The 10,000-nt window shown below is 50.2% G+C and overlaps 1 non-coding gene across 1 annotated transcript; it reads left to right on the forward strand.

The window, feature by feature from the left end:
* Window positions 1-7,558: 7,558 nt before the first annotated feature.
* Window positions 7,559-9,359, forward strand: LOC144126459 (small subunit ribosomal RNA). Its single transcript, XR_013313506.1, has one exon. It is a non-coding gene; the product is annotated as a small subunit ribosomal RNA (ribosomal RNA).
* The last annotated feature ends 641 nt before the right edge of the window (window positions 9,360-10,000 follow it).

Genomic DNA, 10,000 nt, shown 5'->3' on the forward strand with positions numbered 1-10,000 from the left:
TTCCTTTTGCCCTATCGGAAGATAGGGCAAGCGATAAGTGATCGCCCCGGTACCGTTTCGGAATTTTTCGCGGCCGTCTCAGGTGCCTAGTCTCGTCCGTTCTGTCGGATGCCTTCCGCTTTCCGTAAAACCCTTGATTTATAACGCGCCTTTCCTTCGCAGACAGCACCTAGAAGATCCGAGTTATTTCGAAGCAGAAAGACGTGTGCGCCGGTCTGATTTCCTGGCACGTGAAAACGGTACAGGAAAGGGCTATATGTTCGCGTGGCGGGAAAACGGGCATGTCCTTGTGCGAAAGGCTGCAGGCCAGAACGCGAGCCATTCGCATCCGAGATGAAAATGACCTGAGTAAAATGGGGATGACTGCACTGCTTGGTGTGCGAGGAATGCCATTCGTAACGCGAGACCGTGTTTACCGAGATTCTAGTTCTTTCGATGTTCTAAAACGGGCCGGCCGCACAAGCCCGGTCCACAGTTTTCTTTTATTCCGCAAACGTGCGTAGCCTAAAGAATAAGGATGAGGAGGTCAACATTTCTTTTTTCTTTATCTTCTTCAAACCGCAGTTTTGACATATTGCCATTCAGTGAAACATGGTATGCACAAACTGCGGACATCGTCCGCTTCGAAGGATACAGGTGCGGAACAATGTCTAGGAAAAATAATAAAGGCGGTGGAGTTGCACTGTACGTTAAAAATAATCTTTCATAGAAGTACAGTTTTTCAAGTCTGCGATTTTTATCAATAGAAGCGGTTCTGTGTTCGGTGTTGGTTATCGGCCCCCTTTGCAAGAATTTTGTTCTTTTCTTGATAGCATACCGATAAGAAACCAATTGTAATTATGGCCGATTTTACCATAACATGTGCTGGAACAATCAGCGGCAACAAGTGATTTCTCGACATCATTTCTTTACATGTTTTCTCTAACATTGTTAATGCGCCTACACGTGCTACTTGGGGTAGGGTGAGACCCTAATTGATTTATGCTTGACTAATTGCGACGAACAGGACCCAGGTGTCTTGCTAAGTGATTTTAGTGACCACCTCTTGCTTTATTCCAAGATGGCGTGCACAAATCACTACACCTCGATTCAGCCTGTAACACAGGAAAAAAAAAATGAACACATGGTCTCCAATGTGTACTGTCTTTGCGAAATTGACCCTAATGTAGTACACAATAGTGGCAAAAAATAATAGAGCTGCGCTTTTACTGTAGCAATGTTAACCAAGGGCAAAAAAGCGCCAAAAACTTGCGAAAAACTTCTGCTTTAGTAAAGCGCATAAGAGGCCGAAATCACCTGTTTGGCATATTTAAAAAAAAAAATAAACGAGAGAGCTGTCAATTCTAGAACAGCATAAATAAGATAGGAATAAATTAGGTTCGGACATATATAAATCTCGAATTCATCACTGCAGTGGAAGGTTCTAACGAATTCACTGCGATCCGCAAAAGACCTGGCGTACTGTAGAGGAAACTCTACAAAATACCGCAAACAGAAATCCCGGTTGACGATATCTAAACAGGGGCGGGGGGTACTAAGAGGCGAAGCTCTCGCCAATGTAACGAACAAACACTTTTCAACATTTGGAAAGTTTAATGTCGCTGACCAACGGACATTTTGGCGCCAGCTTTATTTCAGTGCAGTTCATTCCAGGTTTCGCTATTGTTCGCTTATCTGGGGAGTCACTGGGAAATGTAATCTTGAAATGCCCTTTTTATTGCAAAAGAGATCTATCTATTCGCTTTGTTAAAAATTTTTCAAGATATGACTCCACATATTCCTACTTCAGCGAGTACTACCTATACAAACGTTACACTGCCAGCGACAGTGTCGGGCGGCATTCCTGGAACACGTAGGCAATCGACAACAATGTTTTTTTGTTGTTGTTTTTTTTTCAAAATTCGCGAACGATATGGGTTTAGACGCACAAATATACAGAAACCAAGAAACAGAACCAACTCTGCTACGCAGCATTTGAACTGGAACCCATCCCGATTTAATTCATCTTTCCCTGTCTGCTTTTCGTAAGCGAGCGAAAAGTCACTTCCTGGGAAATGCACTATAGTTTTTTATTTTATTTTTCCTGCTTATATCTTTAGCACATTTGTTTTAATTTTCTTGGTAGGTACACAGTTAGTTTCTACACACATGTTGCATCTGTGTCGGCTCTTGCAATTCTCTGTTCTGATTCTAGAAAAAACAGCGCACACAGGACAGGGACCAAGGGAAGAACCGACGACACGAGCGCTGACTTACAACTGATTTTATTAAGCGGAAAGTGAACACTATATATAGGAAGGAAGTAGCAGATACAATCAGAGGCAGTCAACGTCAAAGCGGTGTAAATGGCCGATAAAATCGATAAAACCGTAAGGGGTGAAGATAAAACAAGATAAAACTCAACAGATGACAAGCCATGGTGTAAAGAACCATAAAAACGCTAAGACACGTGAATAACACGTACAGTGCCTTGAATAACAAAAAGCCGAATACAATCAACAGGTGGAAGGCATGTGAAGGTGACAAGGATTTAAGCAGTGTGAACAAAATTTAACAACTGACATGCGCTTGAAACGGATAACCAGGCACATAACTCACACATTCATCCGTTTTCTTTTTTTCTTTTCTTGAGAGGTACGCCACTTCTTTTTCTGATAAAACTACAGATGGCGCACTGACGCAGTTGTATTTATTGGATTTTATGTTGAAGGCTTCCCTAGTTATTTGATCCGAGTGGCTTCCTATGATTTTGCAGTTTTCAAATTCAGGATGACAAGCACTGCAAATTCCTATGTGGGCTGCTATATGTCCTTTTACCCCCTTTTCCACATCTTTATTATGTTCCCGCAATCGGTCATTACTACATCTGCCCGTCTGACCAATATATTTGTCTCCGCAAGTTAAAGGTATTGAATAAATTACTTCCTTCTGACACGGTACGAATTGTTTACGATGTTTTTTGCTGCATGTTCTTGCTGTCTTGGAAGGAGGGTTAACGCGGTTGCAGATATTTGCAAGCTTTTCCGGAGCTGAAAACACCACCTTCACCTTTGCTTTATTCATGACTTCTTTCAGATTATGGGACAGAGCGTGGAGATAAGGGATCACTGCGACTTTTTGTTTCTTTTTTTCTTTGTCTCTACCTCCTTCATTTATCCTTTCTTTTCCTTTCATCCGCTTTTGAAGCTTCTGGGCGACGGAGATGAACAGGTGATTGGGATAGCCTGCCCCTAATAACCTATTTGCGTTGTGTGTCAAAGCTGGAAAGCATGCTGTGAGGACATGATCTCTTGATCGCGTTAGACATGCAAAGACTCGCGATTGCTCTCTTCACTAATTTCGAATGTGCTGAATGGTAATGAATCACCGGTTTCTTATTACGTGGTTCATAGTTCCAACTAATGTGATGGACCTGGAATTCCAGCTTGATGTCAAGAAATCTGATAGTGCTGTCTACTGGCACCTCGTGAGTTACGATTAGAGGGAACATGGTCGAAGTGAAAGTATGCAAAATATTCTGAAGGTCTGAGTGGAACGCCTGCTTGTGGCTATTTATGACCACGAGATAATCATCGACATACCGAAACATCCTTATAACAGATGAGCTGGGAAGGATGGAAGCCGAGGTCCTGTCTGTAGACGCCAGAAAAATGTCACTGAGTATGGGTGCTAAACATGATCCTATGGGTATTCCAGATTTTTGCAGGTAAATGTGCTCGTTCCACGCACAGTAGGTTGAGGACAGGTACCTTGAATGTAACTCGAGAAAGCCTTGTACAGACATTTGCAGTGCTTGTCATCCTGAATTTGAAAACTGTAAAATCATAGGAAGCCACTCGGATCAAATAAGTAGGGAAGCCTTCAACATAAAATCCAATAAATACAACTGCGTCAGCGCGCCATCTGTAGTTTTATCAGAAAAAGAAGTGGCGTACCTCTCAAGAAAAGAAAAAAGAAAACGGATGAATGTGTGAGTTATGTGCCTGGTTATCCGTTTCAAGCGCATGTCAGTTGTTAAATTTTGTTCACACTGCTTTTGTTCACACCTTCAGATGCCTTCCACCTGTTGATTGTATTCGGTTTTTTGTTATTCATGGCATTGTACGTGTTACTCACGTGTCTTAGCGTTCTTTACACCATGGCTTGTCATCTGTTGAGTTTTATCTTGCTTTATCTTCACCCCTTACGGTTTTATCGATTTTATCGGCCATTTACACCTCTTTGACGTTGACTGCCTCTGATTGTACCTGCTACTTCCTTCCTAAATATTGTGTTCACTTTCCGCTTAATAAAATCAGTTGTAAGTCAGCGCTCGTGTCGTCGGTTCTTCCCTTGGTCCCTGTCCTGTGTGCGCTGTTTTTTTCTAGAATGACTACCCACCAACTCGCCCAGTCTTCCACATTGGTCTGTTCTGATATTTTTTTTGTTTTTTTTTCTAGGCACGCATTCAGTTTCTATAGTTATGTTTTATTTGTCTTCTCTTGCACTGTCCTTTTCTGCGATTTTTTAGACGCGTTTTCTGAGTAATAAGAATGGAATGAACGTTTATACTTGAAAGTTGTGCTCTACAATTATTGTGGTCATTATAACGTGTATCTGTGTGTCTATATAAGTGCTCCTTGCTGTTGCGTTCGAGTGGTGCATAGGGCCCAGTCAGGCGGATTGATTTTCGCCGTTCGTCTGCCATCTGCACCAAGGCACTGTGTTGTCGGACTTTCGTGAATAAAAAAAAGAAAATCTAAAAAAAAATACGCGTTGCCCCCTACACTACTCCAGCATCCGGAGACTTGGTGTGTTTCTCGCAAGCGAACTAATTGTGGTCAACAAATGTTAAGCTACAGGTTGCCGAAGTCCCTAAATGACATTACTCGATATGACATCGACGTGCTCACTTGTGTTTGTTTTGTTTTTTGAGAAACCTGCCTGAGATATTTTTGTGCGCCTCTATGTCTTTCTGTAATAAGCGGTGTACGGCGTTTTCTTTTTCTTTTACTGTTGCAATTGTATCTTTTTGGGTTTCTTGTTTTGAATTTGTTTTAACCCCTGGTTCATTTATAAGCCTTCACTTCCGCCCTGCTGCAGCCTCTGTAACGGCACTGTGGTCGGTCAAGCTGACCCTGAGAAGCTTTTTCCCCTTGTATCTCTCACAACAATTGTATCTCCTTGTTTGTGGAAATAAATTCAAACTCAAACTCGTCCGCCTGCTTCTTCACTAGCCGAAGATAGAGGCGTTCAGGCGGTCTCGCCTGGGGCGGACGCGATAGAGTTTTCAAGTTTTTGCCGCTCTCCCGCAAATCGGAGGCGCACGACTTTTCCATCGCAGGATAGGTCTCGGAGCGGCAAATCGTTTGGTGCCACATTCGCCTCTCTCTTCTTGCCCCATCGAAAGATACAAGCGATAAGCGCTCGCCCCTGCACAAAGGACTCCTCGCCCCGGTAACGTTTGAGAATTTTTTGCGGCCATACCGGGCATCGGAGGCGTGCGAACTTTGCATCGGCGTATTGGACTGGAAAGCGCGAAGCTTTTGCCACCCTCTTCGCCTCTGTGCTTTTTATCTATCCCAAGATACGGGCGTTTAGGCTGTCTGGCTCGGGCAGGGTCCAACGACATTTACAAACTTCGCGCTGGTACCGTTAAGTCGGGCCGTATAATTTTTACATCAGCGTATAGCCCTCTGAAAGACAAAGAATTTGATACCTTTTTCGCAACTCTAGTGCGTCGCCCGGCGGAGTTATAGCAGTTCAAGAGAGGCCGCCCCGGCCGACCCGCGGAGGTCTGGGTACTTATCGCTGCATATATAAGGGGGGCATACCGCCGCGGCAGACGCGGAGGCGTAGAGTGCGCGCATCGTCGGCGAAGTCCGAAACGCGCCTCTCGCCGCCCCGGAGGCGCATTTGTGCATTTGGCGACCTCGGCCCATGGCATTTGCACGAGTTCGCGCACGATTTGTGCGACACTTGATCCGAAAGCGCCTCGAGTACGGCGTTTAGCGCGGCGGCAGAGTCCACGAGTACGGCTCGTGTGGTGCGCCGCGATGCCGGCCGCGCTGCCGCGCCCGAGATTTGGCCATGTCCCGCGGCGGAACCACGGTACCGACAGAGGGGCCGATAGCGCCACGGCAAAGTCCACGAGTTCGGCTCGCGCGGGGCGCCGCGAAACGCGCGCGCCGCGATGCCGCCGATGGGTGCCGCACGATTTGCGCCAAATGTACGGCGAGATCGGCACGAGTACGGCCACTTACCAACCCACGGAGGTCTGGGTACTTATCGCTGCATATATAAGGGGGGCATACCGCCGCGGCAGACGCGGAGGCGTAGAGTGCGCGCTTCGTCGGCGAAGTCCGAAACGCGGCTCTCGACGCCCCGGAGGCGCATTTGTGCATTTGGCGACCTCGGCCCATGGCATTTGCACGATTTGTGCGACACTTGATCCGAAAGCGCCTCGAGTACGGCGTTTAGCGCGGCGGCAAAGTCCACGAGTACGGCTCGTGTGGTGCGCCACGATGCCGGCCGCGCGGCCGCGCCCGCGATTTGGCCAGGTCCCGCGGCGGAACCGCGGTACCGACAGAGGGGCCGATAGCGCCACGGCAAAGTCCACGAGTTCGGCTCGCGCGGGGCGCCGCGAAACACGCGCGCCGCGATGCCGCCCGATGGGTGCCGCACGATTTGCGCGGCTCTTGCGGCGAAGGCGCCTCGAGCACGGCGCCAAGCGCCACGGCCATGTCCACGAGTTCGGCTCGCGCGGGGCGCCGCGAAACGCGCGCGCCGCGATGCCGCCGATGGGTGCCGCACGATTTGCGCGGCTCTTGCGGCGAAGGCGCCTCGAGCACGGCGCCAAGCGCCACGGCAAAGTCCACGAGTTCGGCTCGCGCGGGGCGCCGCGAAACGCGCGCGCCGCGATGCCGCCGATGGGTGCCGCACGATTTGCGCCAAATTTACGGCGAGATCGGCACGAGTACGGCCACTTACCAACCCACGGAGGTCTGGGTACTTATCGCTGCTACTATATGGGGGTCCTTGTGGCGCTGTCGGTGGCGTGCGCCCGAGCGCGCGCGCGCCGTACGGGTCTTGATATGCGGCCTCGTGCCCAGCGTGTCCCCGTCCCGTGGACCCCACGGCATTCGTCTGCAGCCTCATCCGCGTCTGCGATAGGGGCTGGTTGTCGGACGACGCTGTTCCCACGTGTTACGAAGTGTGTTCCGTGCTACCCGGACTCGATTCCGTGCAACTGCGCCGAAGACGCGGGCGTGTCCCGTCGTCTGGCGGCTAGGCCGTCTCGGCTACGCAGCAAGCGCCGTCCAGTGCCTGAACGCCGCGGCCCTAGCGGCCGCGTGCGCACTGGTGGGCGCGTTACAAATGCTTTACCTAAGGGCGCGTGCTCTCTTGCCGCGCGGTGATAACCGGGCCTTCGGGTCGGATGCCGCAGCGAGCTCGAACGATGCACGGGCAGCGAGAGCTGCCGCGAAAAAGATGCGCGTCGCGCGCCGAGGGGTGAGAGGGGCCCCGATCGGCCGCGACAGGGCTCCCTTGAGGAGCGACAAAGGTTTGCCTATGCATCTACCTGGTTGATCCTGCCAGTAATCATATGCTTGTCTCAAAGATTAAGCCATGCATGTCTAAGTACATGCCGAAATAAGGCGAAACCGCGAATGGCTCATTAAATCAGTTATGGTTCCTTAGATCGTTTCTTTCTACTTGGACAACTGTGGCAATTCTAGAGCTAATACATGCATTGAGCCTGAAGGCCTTTGGCTGACGGGCACTTTTATTAGACCAAGACCCATCGGGTGCTGCCCGTACTCTGTGGTGACTCTGGATAACTTTGTGCTGATCGCATGGCCATGAGCCGGCGACGTTTCTTTCAAGTGTCTGCCTTATCAACTTTCAATGGTAGGTTACTTGCCTACCATGGTTGTTACGGGTAACGGAGAATCAGGGTTCGATTCCGGAGAGGGAGCCTGAGAAACGGCTACCACATCCAAGGAAGGCAGCAGGCGCGCAAATTACCCACTCCCGGCACGGGGAGGTAGTGACGAAAAATAACAATACGGGAATCTTTTGAGGCCCCGTAATTGAAATGAGTACACTCTAAATCCTTTAACGAGGATCAATTGGAGGGCAAGTCTGGTGCCAGCAGCCGCGGTAATTCCAGCTCCAATAGCGTATACTAAAGCTGCTGCGGTTAAAAAGCTCGTAGTTGGATCTCAGTTCCAGACGAGTAGTGCATCTACCCGATGCGACGGCTCGGACTGAACATCATGCCGGTCCTCTCTTGGTGCCCTTCATTGGTGCGTCTCGAGGAGGCCTGCGCTTTTACTTTGAAAAAATTAGAGTGCTCAACGCAGGCGAGTCGCCTGAATAAACTTGCATGGAATAATAGAACAAGACCCCGTTTCTGTTCTGTTGGTTTTTGGAATACGGGGTAATGATTAAGAGGGACAGACGGGGGCATTCGTATTGCGGCGCTAGAGGTGAAATTCTTGGACCGTCGCAAGACGAACTACTGCGAAAGCATTTGCCAAGAATGTTTTCTTTGATCAAGAACGAAAGTCAGAGGTTCGAAGGCGATCAGATACCGCCCTAGTTCTGACCATAAACGATGCCAACCAGCGATCCGCCTGAGTTACTCAAATGACTCGGCGGGCAGCTTCCGGGAAACCAAAGTATTTGGGTTCCGGGGGAAGTATGGTTGCAAAGCTGAAACTTCAAGGAATTGACGGAAGGGCACCACCAGGAGTGGAGCCTGCGGCTTAATTTGACTCAACACGGGAAAACTTACCCGGCCCGGACACTGGGAGGATTGACAGATTGAGAGCTCTTTCTTGATTCGGTGGATGGTGGTGCATGGCCGTTCTTAGTTGGTGGAGCGATTTGCCTGGTTAATTCAGATAACGAACGAGACTCTAGCCTATTAAATAGGTGCTGGATTCCCAGCACCTTACAACCTTCTTAGAGGGACAAGCGGCTCCTAGCCGCACGAAACAGAGCAATAACAGGTCTGTGATGCCCTTAGATGTCCGGGGCCGCACGCGCGCTACACTGAAGGAAGCAGCGTGTCTTTATCCCTGTCTGAAAAGACTGGGTAACCCGTGGAACTTCCTTCGTGATTGGGATAGGGGCTTGCAATTGTTCCCCTTGAACGAGGAATTCCCAGTAAGCGCGAGTCATAAGCTCGCGTTGATTACGTCCCTGCCCTTTGTACACACCGCCCGTCGCTACTACCGATTGAATGATTTAGTGAGGTCTTCGGACCGATGTCCGGCGCGGCCTTTTGTTGGAAAGATGACCAAACTTGATCATTTAGAGGAAGTAAAAGTCGTAACAAGGTTTCCGTAGGTGAACCTGCGGAAGGATCATTACCGGATTGTGCTTGTCACACCCGGCGCCGCCCCCGCTTATAAGCGGGGGAAGGCCTCAACCGCGGAGTTGCGAGATTCTGATGCCTCATCTCTGCAAAAATTGTTACGCCCAGCGGAGGTCCGTCACCAAGGGAATGTCGGACGGACTGCTTCCGTGGGTTCGAACGGCGTAACGCACCAATCTGGTGGCCTTTCGGTCTTCGACACTCGCTGTCGGAGAGACTCGAACGTAGCCGGCAGGCTGGCCGAGGGAAAAGGCCGGCCCGCTGCCAAGGGAACGGCGGCGGCTGCTGCGAAGTACGAAAGGAACCGCAGCTCGCTGGCTCTCGTTAGAGTTGCGACCGAGTCGGTAGGCCGGCCGAGGGAAAGGCCGGCCCGCCGCCAAGGGAACGGCGGCGGCTGCTGCGGAGTACGAGAGGAAACGCGGCTCGCCGGCTCCGGAAAAGTAACTCTTCGCAAAAACGCGCGCGCGGCGGGACGCGTGCGGCCCAGTACTTATAAGAAACGGCCGCCGCAAGAGGTCTCGCAGTGCGGGCGCGATGTCTGAAGCCGTGCCGGCGGGGCGAAAGGAGGCACCGGGAAAAACGGGACGAGGGGTTGTAATCCCGCATTTTGAACGCACCTGCGGCAGCGGGGTTCTC

The sequence above is a fragment of the Amblyomma americanum genome, chromosome 3 (genome assembly GCF_052857255.1).
Source record: "Amblyomma americanum isolate KBUSLIRL-KWMA chromosome 3, ASM5285725v1, whole genome shotgun sequence".
NCBI classification, from domain to species: domain Eukaryota; kingdom Metazoa; phylum Arthropoda; class Arachnida; order Ixodida; family Ixodidae; genus Amblyomma; species Amblyomma americanum.